This window comes from Pseudorasbora parva, chromosome 5, assembly GCF_024679245.1.
Source record: "Pseudorasbora parva isolate DD20220531a chromosome 5, ASM2467924v1, whole genome shotgun sequence".
Taxonomy (NCBI): Eukaryota; Metazoa; Chordata; class Actinopteri; order Cypriniformes; family Gobionidae; genus Pseudorasbora; species Pseudorasbora parva.
Window position 1 is genome coordinate 22,614,309 of NC_090176.1, and position 16,800 is coordinate 22,631,108.

Consider the following 16,800-nt stretch of genomic DNA (forward strand, 5'->3'; position numbering starts at 1 on the left):
TGTATTTCTATTTCAAATAAATGCTGTACTTTTGAACTAAAAAAATGTTTCCTGAGCACCAAATCAGATTTCTGAAGCATCATAAGTGAAGTGAATAACACTGATTATCTCTTAATCATGGCACCTGTTAGTGGGTGGGATATATTAGGCAGCAAGTGACATTTTTGTCCTCAAAGTTTTTGTGTTAGAAGCAGGAAAAATGGGCGATTTTAAGCAATTTTGACAAGGGCCAAATTGTGATGGCTAGATGAGTGGGTCAGAACATCTCCAAAAATGAAGCTCTTGTTTGGTGTTTCCGGTGTGCAGTGGTCAGTATCTATCAAAAGTGGTCCAAGGAAGGAACAGTGGTGAACCAGCGACAGGGTCATGGGCGGCCAAGGCTCATTGATGCACGTGGGAACAAAGGCTGGCCTTAATGCTGGTTCTAATAGAAAGGTGTCAGAATACACAGTCATCATAGTTTTTTGCGTATGGGGATGCATAGCCGCAGACCAGTTGGGGTGCCACTGCTGACCCCCGTTCACCACCAAAAGGGCGCACGTGAGCATAAGAATTGGACCACAGAGGAATTGAAGAAGGTGGCCTGGTCTGATGAATCACGTTTTCTTTTACATCACGTGGATAGCCATGCGCATGTGCGTTGCTTACCTAAGGGACGACACAGCACCAGGATGCACTATGGGAAGAAGGCAAGCCAGTGGAGGCAGTGTGATGCTTTGGGAAATTTTCTGCTGGGAAACCTTGGGTCCTGCTATCCATATGGATGTTACTTTGACAAGTACCATATACCTAAACATTGTTGCAGACCATGTACATCCTTTCATGGAAACGGTATTCCCTGTTGGCTGTGGCCTCTTTTAGCAGATAATGCACTCTGCCACAAAGCAAAAATTGTTTAAGAATGGTTTGAGGAGCACAACGTAGAGTTTGAGGTTTTGACTTGGCCTTCAAATTCCCCAGATCTCAATCCAATAGAGCATCTGTGGGATGTGCTGAACAAACAAGTCCGATCCATGGAGCAATAAATTGCCCTTAAAATGTAAAGCATAGATCACATAATAAAGGCATAGATCACATGGCCAACATTAAACCCTTTCCAGAGAAAATGCTCTTGGTCATGGAATGACCTTTTTAACAACTCTTGTAAAGGTGGTTTACTTTTTATCACCTAATGTGATCTGAGATTGGACATCCATGCTGCCATTTTCTGTCTTATTCAATGACAACTGCACTGCAGATGTACGATTGCAATCACAGCCGAATGGCCATTTGACTGAGATGGATGCATTTCCCTTCTCCATTCGCAGGCAGTTTAAATTGAATGTGTTAATAAGAAGAGATCTTATCTGCTTGTATTGCGAACGGACGTGTAGGACAGTTCACGGACTCCTGACAGGAAGGCCCATTGTGTTCGGCCACACCACAAGATGTGATGAGATCGTATCCAGTTCTGTGTACAGCTCTGGTGAACTCTGAATGGGTGTCAGGAGTGTGTTCTGTGTTATCTGTGACAGACCACTGTACAGGATGAGGATGTGAGGTTAGGTATATGTGTAGTAGCAGAAACGAAGAACAAACATCTGAGCTGACTGTTTACTTTATGCGAGGGGATATGGATTTGATCTTGACAGACTTCATGTTCATGTCTTTTTCAGTTAGACCACAGAGTCAGATAAAAGACAAGGAACCAGGGCAGACAGGGATGCTTTCATTTTTTTTCTGTCTGGGTTTATTGATCATTGGACATCATGCAGAGCTCAACATCTTGGGCTGTTTAGAGAGCTGTCTTTCTGACAGGGGGCAAAGTCAGGCTTTTTGATTCTACTAACCACAAATGCTCCAGCAGGACTCCCCAATGGCAAGCTCTGTCTGGATAAAGGCTGTACACACATTCTTCCATCCTGCTGTTATAAGAACACAAACCTGTCAAATAGGCGTCCATATTCTCAAAAGAGCATTGGTGCATTCACACCACATTGGAATTACCATAATTATTATGTTTATGTCCTTGTAGAAAGTAAACAAAAATATGAGATATCTTGTACCACCTGACTGCTGTAACGGCATTCAGAAACAAAGTTGTTGTGGTTTAAAATGTTAAGAACCCGTTAAGAAATTTTAATATATTAAAATTTTAATATATAGCACATATTAGGATATCTTATGTCCTACTAAATACAATTAATTATAAGTTTAAGTGAATTCGATGTTTATAAATAAGGGATTTGCATGACAACTGTTACTTATTTTGGTTTTGTCTTTATTGGAACAGGGAAAACATAACATACACATTACAAGTACGAGCCATAACAGTCCAAATGAGGTGAGAGAATGAGGGATCTTAAGAAGGACAAAGGCCTGGCAAGTGCAGAAAAAAAAAGATGGTAGCAAGAGAAACCAGGGTGGCAATTATGGTGGGAGGAGCCAGGCAGAAGCCAGGAGTGGTGGCCAGCCAAGCCTAGGCTGACGAAACCAAGGTGGACGGAGATTGAGCCGATGGAGGTGGAGCCCTAAGCAAAGACAGAGATCAGATGGGACCGGGCTAAACCGATGGTCTTGGAGGGCGAGACAGAGTCAGGACAGAGGACTGAGGTGGAGCAAGTGGAACTGAGGACCGAGGTGGAACTGGAGGGGTGGAGATATGAGCACAGCGGAATGACGTCTGACCAAGGCAAAGCCGGAGTGACAAGGGAGCCCAATGGAGTCGTAAGGACGAAGGAGCCGACAGGTAGACAGGCTGAGGTCGAGTGACAGGATCAGAAGCTGAAGTTGGAGCCAGGGAATCCTATTTATTAGGTGGAGCTGTTGACTAGAAGACCCGAGGCAAATCCACACAACAGAGTGGTGTCAAAGGAGGAACCGATGGGCTGAAAGGAACCATCTGATACAGGGCTGAGGACCTGTATAATTTCGGAAAGGCAGGAGAGGGATGCTGGGTGGGAGCTCTGGAGACAGAGAAGACTTTGTGCTGGGCTACACCAGAAGGGATGGAAGAAAGGGGGAAACATCATCTTCCAATTTATCACAAAACAATGCAGAGGCCAGAAGCAGCTTACCCTCAGTGGTGGGAGTGTGGGCGGGTCTTTCTCCATTCCCTCGTACTCCAAGTAGTCCCACGTCAATGTGCAATGTAGCCAACTCACACACCTGGTCAGACTCTTTGTGAGGCTCAGGCTCTGGGGGGATGTTTGGCTCAGTCTTGGTTTCTAGCTCTTTCATTGTGGCAGACTGTCGCTTTTACATAGGGGCCTTTCACACAGAACTCTTGGTTCTCATGTCTTATGCATAGCATGGTGTCTTTTTAAGACGGTGTGTTTTAAACCATAAATAACGTAATAACACACAAAAAAAAACATAACCTTAATTTCTAGAATTATGATACATAGCCAGCCACTTTGAAAACCACTTCTTAAACACATTCATCATATGACCATATATGAATTCAATGGCTTTTCTTCTGCTTAGCTACACCTGTGTGCCGTGTTTGGGCGGCAAGCCAACAGGTGCCTGTTAGACAGCTGAACACATTCCCAGAAAAAAAAATAGTCCATGAAAGGCTCTGCTGTACCAATGACTGTGGATGAGGTAAGAATTTGAGATAATATATACAGTACAGATGTGAAGGCGAGAGAGAAAAAAATATTTCGGAATAGATGGAGTGATTGAGATCAAATAAACCTGATCCCTTTTGTGTCCTGCACAGAATCGAAAATATCAATCATTTCTCTGGGTGGCACAAGTCATTCTCCCCGCCAGACTCCCTAGGTTTAAATTGATTTTTACCTCCTTTTTTACCCTCCCTTCTTCTTAAAATTGCAATTTGCTGGTTCAGATGGATTACAAAAAGGAAAATCACCACTGGAGAGAGACAGGATCCACACTTTCCCACTAGGCACAGCAATAAGAACTGGAGCGCACAACAAAGAGTGGAGTGAAATGAGCTACGTGATGGACAGCTCATGCTCGCTCAATGGGACAAAAGGCTTCATAATGACCAGTTGACAGGCAGACAGCCATTACCACACACACAAAGCCACGATAAGATAAAACAGATCTGTAACTGTCCTGTCATAGAAACCAGCCCATTGTGGACTGGAAATGATAAGATTTCTTCTCCTGCTACTCTCCACTCATCCTCACCCTTAACACCCACAGTTTTTCTTTTCCCCCTTTTTTCACCCCTCTTTTGTGTGGCTTGGGAAAGGCAGCTGCTTTTATTTTCATTCTCCAATGCGGGAAAAGAAAGAGCGAGGATTGAAATGGTGCACAACATAAATAGGCCTTAAACTGCTTTTATAGAAAGAGACAAAGCCAAAAGTATGTCTGTTCTTTCGTTATTCATTAAGATTACAGTATAATTGAAGAATTACTGAGCATTTCCCACCTTTCCTCACTATTTGTTGTTTCATCCTTGCTTACTCACCGACACATTAAGGATGAATTCAATTCCTCTGCTACCACAAAGTAGCCTACTGACGCAGACACATTTCAGGCCAATGTGGGTATGGCCACTGAAGAGTGGAAGCTGGTTAACGAGCCAGTAGGTGACTAATCGAATGTTGGTCAGTCCAAGGGTTTGACAGTGGCAGTCTGAAGGCATATGCAGCTGAACCTTTCCAATACTGCGGAAATAGACCACCTGTTGTTCTTGGATGATCATGTGTGTCCAGATGGACTTTTTATTCTCTTTTTAGAATAGTGTCTTGTTGGAAAACTCAGAACTCAAAGATGCCAACAGCATTCTGACATCTACATTAATGTGGAGAAATTACACTGCTGGTATGTTTTAGTGTTGTAGTTCACTTCATTTCCAGATAAGTTGCCAGACACTTCCCAAAGTGCCTCTACTTTTCAAGTCTGAATCAAGACAAATGGCATTTTAAATTTCTGACTGGAAAGACATTATGAGGTACAGCTCATATTCTCCACCACCAATTCCAGCTGATTCCACACCAACATCAGAATACAGTCCCAGCAACCAATAGCCATCATTTCACCATTTTGGTTAAAGGAAAAGTCTGGGGAATTTTCAGGTTTATCTTGATCGTTATACCTTTGTGTGTACAGTCTATAGAAAAAAAAAGAACCGGATTGGTGCTTGCAACACACAAGTTATTACAGTTAACGTCCAGAGCCCACCCCCCTGTAAGTTAGTCATCCTTGTCAAAGTGTTTGCAGCACATTTTCGCATTCTGTTGCCTAAATTTGGAAAGGCACAAATGCAAACCAAATTTCTTCTTCACTTGTGAGCCCGATCGGATCATCTCTGGGGTTACTATTCTGCCACAATTCTGTACGAGCAAGATCACATTTTGAGCGCTCAAAAGGGCATTTCTGAGTCTTCTGAGAGGTTGTTAAGCCAGCCTATCAGAATTTAGAAGTCTCATCTCTGATTGGCTGGAATTATGTCATATTGTAACATTGAGTTGTGTTGAGCAAGCAAGCAGTCGAGAAGTCAGAGCGGGTATCGGAGGGCAAGCAAACGAGACGTTGCACATGTGAAATATAACGTCGGCGCACATCCAAATAAGCTTATTTTAAATGCAAAATTGATTTTCGTTCGCTCAAAATACTTTCTTATTTGCGACACAAACATTTCTCTGCAAAACTCAGTTCACTCAATTCACTCAAAATATGATCTTGCACATGCAGAATTGTGGCAGAATAGTAACCCCATAATCATCAGTCTTGGTCTTGGTCAATCATCATTATGTCTGGTTCACGAACTAATCATTATTTTGACTGGTTCTTTTTAGTGAACCGGTCGAACCAGTTCACCAAATCTGACTGAATCATTCTAAACGGCTCGCGTTTTAAATCAGCCCTGATCCCACAAGTTACTTTAGTTACTCACTTTCTGACATAAGTGACAGTCCCTCCGAATAGAAATAAACGAATATCTTGAATTATATGTTGTAACTCCAACAGTTCACTGAACTGAGACATGTTTTGCTAAGAGAACTGATGAACTCACGAGCAGCTGATACTGAGCATGAGCGAGTAACTGAACGTGCAGCGGTTCTCGGATCAGCAGTACAGAATCGATAAAACCGTTTCTCTCGAGCACGTTCAATACTGAGAACCGATGAGCCAATGGGCAGAGCAATGAGATTATTCTTCACACACACAACGCTCCTCCCAACTGTACTATTTGCCTTTTTCCCCACGGGACTTCAGCACAAGACTGCAGCTAGCCATCTGAAACAGGTGAATTTAAACAATGGCTAAGTGGCTAAACTCATCTCGTTGTCATGTCAGAGCGGCGACTCACTCCTTATATTGAACTGACACGTTCAGTATTTAATTATAGTGTCTTCAGTCACAGTAATCCAGTAGCAATGGCTTTGGGAATGGCCTCACAGGGCAGCAAAGCATTCTGGGAATTGTTGTCTTTCATCCCCATGAGACAAAAACAAACCAGCAGCCATATCACCCTGTAGCCCAAGACTGGTTTCCCACTGAAGCTAAGCAGGGCTGAGCCTGGTCAGTACCTGGATGGGAGACCAACTGGGAAAACCAGGTAACTGCTGGTAGAAGTGTTAGTGAGGCGCGCAGGGGGCGCTCACCCTGTGGTCTGTGTGGGTCCTAACACCCCAGTATAGTGACGGGGACACTATACTGTCACTATACTAGCACCATCTTTCGGATGAGACGTTAAACCGAGGTCCTGACTCTCTGTGGTCATTAAAAATCCCAGGATGTCCTTCGATTAAGAGTAAGGGTGTAACCCCGGCATCCTGGCCAAATTTGCCCATTGGCCCCTGTCCATCATGGCCTCCTAATAATCCCCATATAATGATTGGCTTAATCACTCTGTCTCCTCTCCACCAATCAGCCAATGTGTGGTGAGCGTTCTGGCACAATATGGCTGCCATCGCATCATTCGGGTGGGTGCTTGAGGAGATTCCCCCTTCTATGTTAAGCGCTTTGAGTGCCTAGAAAACCACTATATAAATGTAACGAATTATTAGTATTATTAAAAATAAATTTTCAGTCTTTTCTCAGTCTAGAAAGCACCAAATTCAAAAATAATTTCACATTTCTACTACATTAATGACCCAGTTTAAATACAGATTAATCTTCCAAGCGCTGAAATACTCCTTTAACTGTAATAGCTACGTGTTGCAAGCACCAATACGTTTTTTTTGTACTCACCAAGCAAATGACATCATGACTTTGCGCAAACATACACGCCACTTTCTTAAGCCAAGTGGCAGGTGGTCTATACGCATTTTGAGCTATCCGCGCGTATGTCTACGCCATGTGATTCCGTGTGTATGTCTACGCCTAAAAGAACCATCATACCCATGTGTATGTCTACGCCATGTGATTCCGCCAACCTGATCACACATAATTAATATTTATAGCCTAATTTTAAATTTTGGAGCAGCTAACTCCACTCCTACCCTAAACCTACCCACTCTCAACAATATAAACACATAACAGGCAAACATTTTTACATTATTTATTGCAAAAACGGACCAAAAAACAGTATAAAAGTATTAACTCATGTTGCATTCCAAGTCTTCTGAAGTCATACGATATCTTCATGTGAAGAACGGAGTTGATCTTAATGTTTTAGTCGTTGAAATGATCATCGCGCCCCTTTGTAAACAGAACACTCGTGAATCTCTGATTCAAATGATACACACAAGTTTAGAATAACGTGATCGATCACGAGAGCCAATGGCATTTTACAATCAAAGCTGACGTAATGACGCAATTGGTCACGAGCACGACAGCCAATGCTGTCAAAGCTGACGTGGCATTTCTTCTGGCTGCAATATTTGAAAAGTATTATTAATTTTTGGAGGATGGACTCAACGTTCTGATCGCTTTTGGGGATTTTCTTCACACAAATCCGTCGTTTGCCCTCGGAACACTTGGAATATTTGTACTTTCTGAATAAATTGTGCCTGCAGTTGTATCTGCCTGTTACATCCTGTTTTTTATAATACACAGATGGGTAGGTTTAGGGAAGAGTTTGAGATACGTGTTCAAAATGTGTCTGAATATGTGTCCACAAGGTAAATGGATATATAAAAATACAAAATTATGTGTTTTTGAAAATGTAAAAATGCAGAATGTTTCTTGTGATGGGTAGGTTTAGGGGCTGTGTGTGTGTGATGGGTAGGTTTAGGGGCTGTGTGTGTGTGATGGGTAGGTTTAGGAGTAGGGGCAGTTTTGGGGGGGTAGAATGAAACAGCGTTGATAAACACGCTAAAAGCGATTACGCGTCTTGATAGCACGCCAAAATGGCATACGAATTGCCGGGCCATACATACATTTCTTGAGATCAGTCTGCACCAAGGTATAATGATCAAGATAAACTATAAAATTTGCCGGAGTTGTCTTTTAAAGGAAGTGTATATAAGATTGTGGCCAAAACTGGTACTGCAGGTGTATTCCCTCTCTTCCTCTTCCCTGACTCAAGGTTGCCAGAGAGGCTGCAGGATCAGCAGTAATATTTGTAGCTGCAGCTGTGGTAACTAGAGCAGAGCTGGCAACCCGGATGCAAAAACACTACTGACTTTGTGATTGGTCGTTAAGTGCAGGGTGGAGCTTCAGACCAAAACACAAAAATGTCAACAACAACATCAGTTGAGGGCTGCAACAACAACTTTTAAAGGGGGGGGGTGAAATGCTGTTTCATGCATACTGAGCTTTTTACACTGTTAAAGACTTGGATTCCCATCCTAAAAACATAGTCAAAGTTTCAAAAACTAATATTGGACGTTTGATAGAGTATTTCTGTGTCAAAAATACTCCTTCCAGTTTCTCACAAGTTTCAGAGAGTTTTTTTTCGAGTATGGGTCTACTTGACGTTAATAGAACGGAAGGTCCTTGTATGGGCCGTACGGGCTCTTCTCCCGGTAGGGTGCGCGTGCGCGTCACTAGAGCGAGAGAGGAAATGCACACCCGTAAACAGTCTCTCAGGTGCAGATCCAGTCGTCCGTGAACACTTATGACGCGCCGCGCTCCACTTTATTCCTATGGGTGACGTCGAGCGACTTCAACGCTTCAGCACAGCATTCCGGGAAGGCAGCGCTGCATTTGAACCGATTTGAACGCAGAAATGACGGGAAGCTTCACAACTAGGGATGGGTACCGAAAACCGGTATTAAACGGGCCCCGGGGGTGAATTTTGAAAGACCGTTGTATCGATAAGCTCGGACGTTATCGGTTCTGCTGTCGGTACTTTTGAAAATACACGTGACCTGAGAGAGAGAGAAAGAGAGAGACCACGAGCAAAACGACAGAGGACAGAACTAAACAGTCAAACATAGCCTGGTTACACTTTAGATCTGTGATAGTCTGATTTTATTTTAGATTTTGGCTTCCAAAGATTATAATAATATTTATGTCTAGCGCAACTTATGTAGGCTAATTCCCTTTGCAGCAGTAGCCCACGCTGTCATTTCTCCATAAAACTCAAACGCAATGACAGAATCAGCACGATCAGGGATTGTTGTAAAATACAGTCTAGCTACTGTTGGTAAATTGTGGGGTGCGTTTTAATAATAAAAAGAGCGATTAAGCACAAAAATGTGCGCAAGAGGATGTTCCCAAGTCGGCGCGCGCGCTCCGAAACAGCCGCAACGAGACGAGCAAATTACACTTTCGGTTTCACACTCGCGTCTAAACGATCAAATGAACACAAACATCTATGTCAAAATGACCAGCTTGGAGAGTGTCTTAAACACAACAGTTTAACAGTTTTAGTTTGTGTCTAAAATGGACGTAGTTATTATGGATATAGTCAGGAGAAATTGTAGTGTATCTGCCTATTATCAGTCGCCTAGAGCTGCACATCTGTGTTAAAGAGGCAGTGGTGTTAATAAACATGCTGATGAATTACTACGAATTAAACAACCAAATGCAAAGAGAAAATCCCTCACAGCTCTTGAATTAATAACTTCAGCTTTATTATGCATTATTTTGGCTATTTATGATAAACTATGCAGTGTTATTTTACTAGAATTCTTCCTGAAATTAAAGCACTGTATAGGCCTATATAATGTGTATTTTTGTTAATTGTGTGTGTGTGTGTGTATATATATATATATATATATATATATATATATATATATATATATATAATCTCAAAAAGTACCGATAAGAATACCGTTAAAGTACCGGACCGATAAGCAGTATCGGTAAGAGTAGTAATACCGTTAAAATCTTAACGATACCCATCCCTATTCACAACATCGTTCAGTCGCGTCTCAAAGTGGATTTCCACGCCACTGCTGTCACAGGACTTCACCAAATCATACCAAAGAAGTGTTTTTGACGGAGCGGACCCAGCGATAAAGGTTCAGTCCTGCTTTGGAAGCAGCCGGTGAGTAAAACTGTTTCAAATGTCTCTGCTTTTGGCTGCCGCTACCGTCGCATGAGTAAACATCAGTAAACGACACGATCGCATGCTTTGTCATTCAAATGCGCTAACGGAAACTTGATTGCTATTCTCTGTATAACGTTACACTAGTCTGACGTGCAAAACCGTTTTTCTTGCTACCTCTAAGGTCTAGTCGCATACAATAGTCCATAAACCGAATCATGTCCTCATGAACTGCGAGTAAAGACACAAATGTTGACAGGACACTAAATACAGTACATACCACAGAAACGGACGTCCTGATGTTGCTGTTTCTCCTGTTCAATTTATTTCTGCCTCAGATTTGATTCTGGATCATATCTGTATTAGCTGAGATAGATGGGTTTCTCCACGCTTGAGGACGTCACCGCTTTGCGCGCTCGTCATTCTTTATCTCCGCCCACTCGATATGCCTCCAGCCGCTCGTTTTTTTCCCGGAAAGACTCGGTACAGCCTATATTTCTTTTATAAATATAATAAAACGAAAGACTTTTCAGAGATATGAAGGATGCAATACTACTCTATAGGTACTCAAGATTGACATGAGATTGACTGAAACTGAGTGTTTCACCCCCCCTTTAAATGACAATATCCTGGCCGGACTGCTATTGTCATTGATATAAGTATTTGAAATTAACATGATTTCTTAATGTATAGTGACATATCAGGGTCATTTTATGACTAATTCAAATACATTTCTTACATACAGTTCCTTTAACTATACCTGATATAGTCTGGCTATGAGTAACCCACTTCTAGACAAAATAATGTGGCATTTGGTTACATATTTTTTTGCTTAAAGTAATTTGTGAGATGTATGATATTCCATCATGTAAGCAAAGTCAATTCTTTAGCTATGGTTAGACATCGATAACATTTTCACTGACAGAAACAAACAATGCCAAATTTTGCCTTGTTTTAGCTCTAGACACCAGGGCTGTCTTTTCAGGTTACGGATAGTATTACTGCCAGCAGTTTGTATCTAGTCGTTTTAATATAACCAAACACATTCAAAAAATAATATGTCCAGCAAAAAAATAAAAAATAAATACTACAAATATTGTAGAATAACCAGGAGGCCACTAAGAAGATCTAGCTGCATTATTGACTAGTATCCACAAGGAGGTGCTACAAACTATGTAATGAACCCATCACCAGTGTCTCATGGAAACAGAATGAGAATGAGAACAGAATTTAATTTTCTGTGAAATATGAGTTAGTAAAAGTGACTATCAAACTATTATTAGTCTAAGCCATTACTATCTGACATAATGTGTAAGAGCTTAAAGTTAAAACGATGTTCCAACCACAGTTAGAGCATATTAACCATCCGAAAGGGGCTCAGGTTGGTTTGGCCTGGTCAAACATGCAGAAAAAATTACAAATACATGTCAACACACAGGAGACCACCCAAGACATCCCAAAAACCACAAAATTTACTCTAGAAAAATTAAATTGGCTCTACAAAATAAAACTATAAGCTAGTCTATATACAGTATATATATATATATATATATATATATATATATATATATATATATATATATATATATATATATATATATATATATATATATATATATATATATCGGTCCTGCTGGGTGATACTCCTGGCTCCATGTGATACTGTGAAGACTCACTGTGAAGAAGAGAGAGTGTCTGGGCTTCTTTCTTTAGGGTTCCTCAGACAGGGGCTCTTCACTGATCCATGTTTTGGATTGAGCTTCTGCTGGTTGTACGGGAGCTCTCAGTGTAAATCTGTGTGTCATATCTTTTTTTTCACTGAAATACTCTGTTTCTTTCTGTCTCCACAGACAAGCCGGTTGTATTGGAATGTGGCCATTGCGTATGAATCTACTAAACAAATCTGTCAAATCAAAGTCTCAATTAATCTTGTTTGTGAATGAATATATATATATATATATATATATATATATATATATATATATATATATATATATATACATAAATACTTGCACACACAAATTCAGGTCCTTCTCAAAAAATTAGCATATCGTGATAAAGTTCATTATTTTCCATAATGTATTGATAAAAATTAAACTTTCATATATTTTAGATTTATTGCACTCCAACTGAAATATTTCAGGTCTTTTATTGTTTTAATACTGATGATTTTGGCATACAGCTCATGAAAACCCAAAATTCCCATTTAAAAAAAGTAGCATATCATGAAAAGGTTTCTCTAAACGAGCTATTAACCTAATCATCTGAATCAACTAATTAACTCTAAACACCTGCAAAAGATTCCTGAGGCTTTTAAAAATGGTTAAATGGTTTACATTTAAAATGGTTAAATGGTATTACTGACCATGGTATTACTGTGCTCAATTGGCCTGCCAACTCTCCTGACCTGAACCCCATAGAGAATCTGTGGGAAATTTTGAAGAGTAAGTTGAGAGACGCAAGACCCAACACTCTGGATGAGCTTAAAGCCTAGTTCAGACTGCACGATTTTCAAACTCGTCGGGTCACTGCTCTATTCACACTGCATGACTATCTGGGGTATCATTCAGTCACTGCTGTCTTCACACTGCACGATGGTTTGACGACAGAGGAGTTCACACTGCATGACTGAACAAGAGGAAGAATCGCCGACAACTCTCTCGCTCTCCGGTGTGCAAACTACGTTTCCCAAACACACGTGCGATGTGCCGAGTAAACAACGCGAGATCACACGTGCGTCAGACCCATAGACCGTAAAAACAGACCGGTCAGACCGGAGTTCTCGCGCGAGACTTGGAATTGTTATTAAAAATGATAAACTGCACAAAGTTTGCTTCAAATTGTATGTGCGCTGATTTGTGGAGAAAAAGAAAAAAGATTATGGCGGAAATTGTTGGAGAGACAGAGGGAGCCAGGATTTTGTTCTGCAAAGACAGTTTGAGGTAAATAAATAATTATTTAATGTGCTGCTGCTGTGGCTGGATGTGGAAATGTTTGGCCTTTGTTTCTGTTTGATAGAATTGTAAATATATCTATTAAAATACTGAAATTATGCTCTATAACTCCTCCCTGAACCTCCTGCTGCCCTGTATCTCACTCTCTCATTGGCTGTCAGTGTAATTTTCAGTCAGAACGCTGTTCACACAGCAGGAGTTTGAATCGCCGACAGGTCCAGATATTTAGCATGCCAAATATCTCACCGGCGTCGGCGACTCGTCGGCGATTCTCTCTGATCGCGTCTTTGATCATTCATACTGCGTGATTGTCACTCGCGTGCACGAGCACCGATTTGCCTGTGATCTCGGGCATTTGTCGGCGATTTCGCAAAACCTGTCGGCGACTCAAAATCGGGGCAAAAATCGGGCAGTGTGAACTAGGCTTAAGGCCGCTATCGAAGCATCCTGGGCCTCCGTAACACCTCAGCAGAGCCACAGGCTGATCGCCTCCATGCCACGCCACATTGAAGCAGTCATTTCTGCAAAAGGATTCCCGACTAAGTATTGAGTGCATAACTGAACAGAATTATTTGAAGGTTGACTTTTTTTTGGTATTAAAAACACTTAGCTTTTATTGGTCGGATGAAATATGCTAATTTTTTGAGATTTTGGGTTTTCATGAGCTATATGCCAAAATCATCAGTATTAAAACAATAAAAGACTGGAAATATTTCAGTTGGTGTGGAATGAATCTAAAATATATGAAACTTTAATTTTTATCATTACATTATGGAAAATAATGAACTTTTATCACAATATGCTAATATTTTTAGAAGGACGAAATATATAATAGTTATTTATTTTTTACCCTTTATGCTTTTTTCCCTAGGTATATGTCCAATACTGTATTTGAAAAACAGTAGGCAAGATGACCTACTATTTTCACAGAAATTCTGTAGAGCGGATTGAATGGACACTTTACTATCCCATGATATGAGGCCAGGAGAGGATTTATGAATTAAAGTGAAGCGATGCAAGTGACACTGGTAGGACACATAAGTGTCCTAAACGCCTCTTATACACCTAAATAGGGCACTGTTTGAGGGAACAGCCATTCGTAGTGGTGTCCGCAAAACCATAGTGGACGTTATCGAATGCACTCATTTAATCCCACAGTGCACTGTGATGATGGGTGTATAATCAGTGTATACTCAATAGCTAGAGAATACCCATAATGCATGGTGATGGTCACACTGAATGATATGCGAAAACTGACCCTAGAGCCTAGGCAGTTATGGACAGCTTTTCCCTTTAAATTCAATCAGAGCAGAAGCAGCAGTGGTTTGAGTGAGAAAATTACACGCTATTATCAAGTCCATCTCTCTCAGTCTGGAGAAGGACACAGGGATGTTCATTGGGGCCCGTGGCCAAGCCTCCCCCCGACCCTTCAATAAAGAATGAGGGGCGGGCTGATTTTGAAAATGTTGGTTGGAGGATTTTTTATTTCAACAATCAGACGTGAGTCACGTGACAAAGAATATGAATAACATTAATCAATTTTTAATGAAAACTCAGTGAATGAAAATATTATGAAGAAAAAGAATATCCTGCAAAGAAATTATGACTGACAAAAATGTATAAATATTGCAAATCCAGTCACAGTGTTTCTGTCATGAAGGCTGTGCTGATTGTTTAATTGTGCAGCTAATGCTGTCCAGAATCAAGTGGACTGTCTTCAGTGAGAGGCAAGTGATGCTTTACACTCTGCTGTTAGATGCTTCCCTCACTGAGGATTTCTTTATACAGATAGATACGTTTCTTCTGCTCAGCTCTTTAATAACCTCTTCATTGGACATTATGCTCATAACTAAAATATCACAACCCTAAAAATGGGTTGCAGGTCGATTATCATGTTCAAAAAAACTGTTCAACAGTTTGTGAATCAAAAGCAGAGTACTACTAGCTGCAGTCCGTAGTTTTTCCTCTTTGTCGCCATCTCTGTTCGAAAACTGCAATTGCAGTTATTCGCGGAATTATCTATTTAGGCAAGTTGTGCCTCGGCACGGCACAGCGCGGAGAAATCCGATGTTTTGAGGAGAATGTACGGCTGTCAGGCGCCGGTGTGGATAGTTACTGTCATTTGAAATCAGAGGCTCTATCGTTTACTGTTTGAAAGTAGCCCACGAGTCACGACCGAGATAAGAATGCCATCTTAACAAGTAAGTAGCTAACATCCACTTTGTTCTGACCAACTAAGAATCGCGATGGTTATCTAACGATTGTTAGCCTATCATATCACGTCAAACCGTACAAATTATACTTTTTCAAAGTGTTAATGTTAATATCAGCATTGTGTGACTACATTTAATGTGTATTAGGCCTAACGTTACCTGTAGTTCAGTTTACATTTCTGTGCCGTCTAATTTCTAATCGTCATATACCAAATGAGTAACGTTAGATGTTTGTTCCCTCATAGCAAGCACAAAATAATTAATGTTTACCCTAACCACATAGCAAAACGAGAAAAGCACAACAAAGAAAACTCTGTATGAATTAAGCGAACAAGTTTGAGCCTAATTCATTTAACCATTGAAATGTCTTACCTGTCCAGCAGAAGGAAAAAAACTTCAAAACACGGAGTTCACCTTTAAAAGCGCTTTTTTTTTTTAAGTATTAGTGCTGAAGTATCTTTAGCCACTGCAAAGTCCGAACTTTTGCATTTTACAACAGACGAATCTCCAGTTGTCACTAGTGATTATTGTTTGAAACTTTTTGGTTTCAACCGCCATCAAATTGATAAGTTTAATTGTGATGTGATGAAGAGAAAAAGGCTAGCACCAGTGCGGGCTGAAGTGCATCGAGGGCGCATAACGACCACAAAGGGGGCGCTCGCGGGCACACTTCTGAGACCTAAAATGACAAATGGGACACCCTGTGGTCTTATGGACTTATAATATTGTATTCGAATATTTGGGCTCATAAAAATCGAATATTCGTTTATTTAAATGAGGTATTTTGAGAGAATGAGAGAGATGTTTTTTTTTTTCTCAACATTTCGTCACCATTTCTGAACAAGCTTATGATTAGGCAATGTACACAACACGCTTGCGTTGTATCTTAAGGTTTTTAAAACATTAAACAGTGTGTAAAAAACACCTAAAGAACAAAAGCATTATAAGCTCAAACGCGAACGGAAAGAAACACTTAAAGCAGAGCCAGTCAGTTAGCGCAGAACTTACACACACACACACACACACACACACACACACACACACACACACACACACACACACACACGTCGGTAGGCTATATGGATGTTGTGTTTGTATTGTTTCACATTTTCATGTACAGAGAAACTATAATATTATTGGATTTTATTCTTGGCCCCGGGAGAGAAAATGCGCCAGCTGACAGGCGTTGCGGAGACAAAGATAACGGTTAAGTGAAGCACTTTCTGTTTTCTGTTCATAAACCCTCAAAGAATTTTTAAAGGAAGCATTTGTCTCGAGATCATTTTGCTAT

The 16,800-nt window shown here is 40.8% G+C and overlaps 1 pseudogene; it reads left to right on the plus strand.

Annotated features, from left to right (window-relative positions):
• Positions 1 to 6,416: 6,416 nt before the first annotated feature.
• LOC137076235 (5S ribosomal RNA) lies at positions 6,417 to 6,533 on the plus strand (annotated as a pseudogene).
• Positions 6,534 to 16,800: the final 10,267 nt, after the last annotated feature.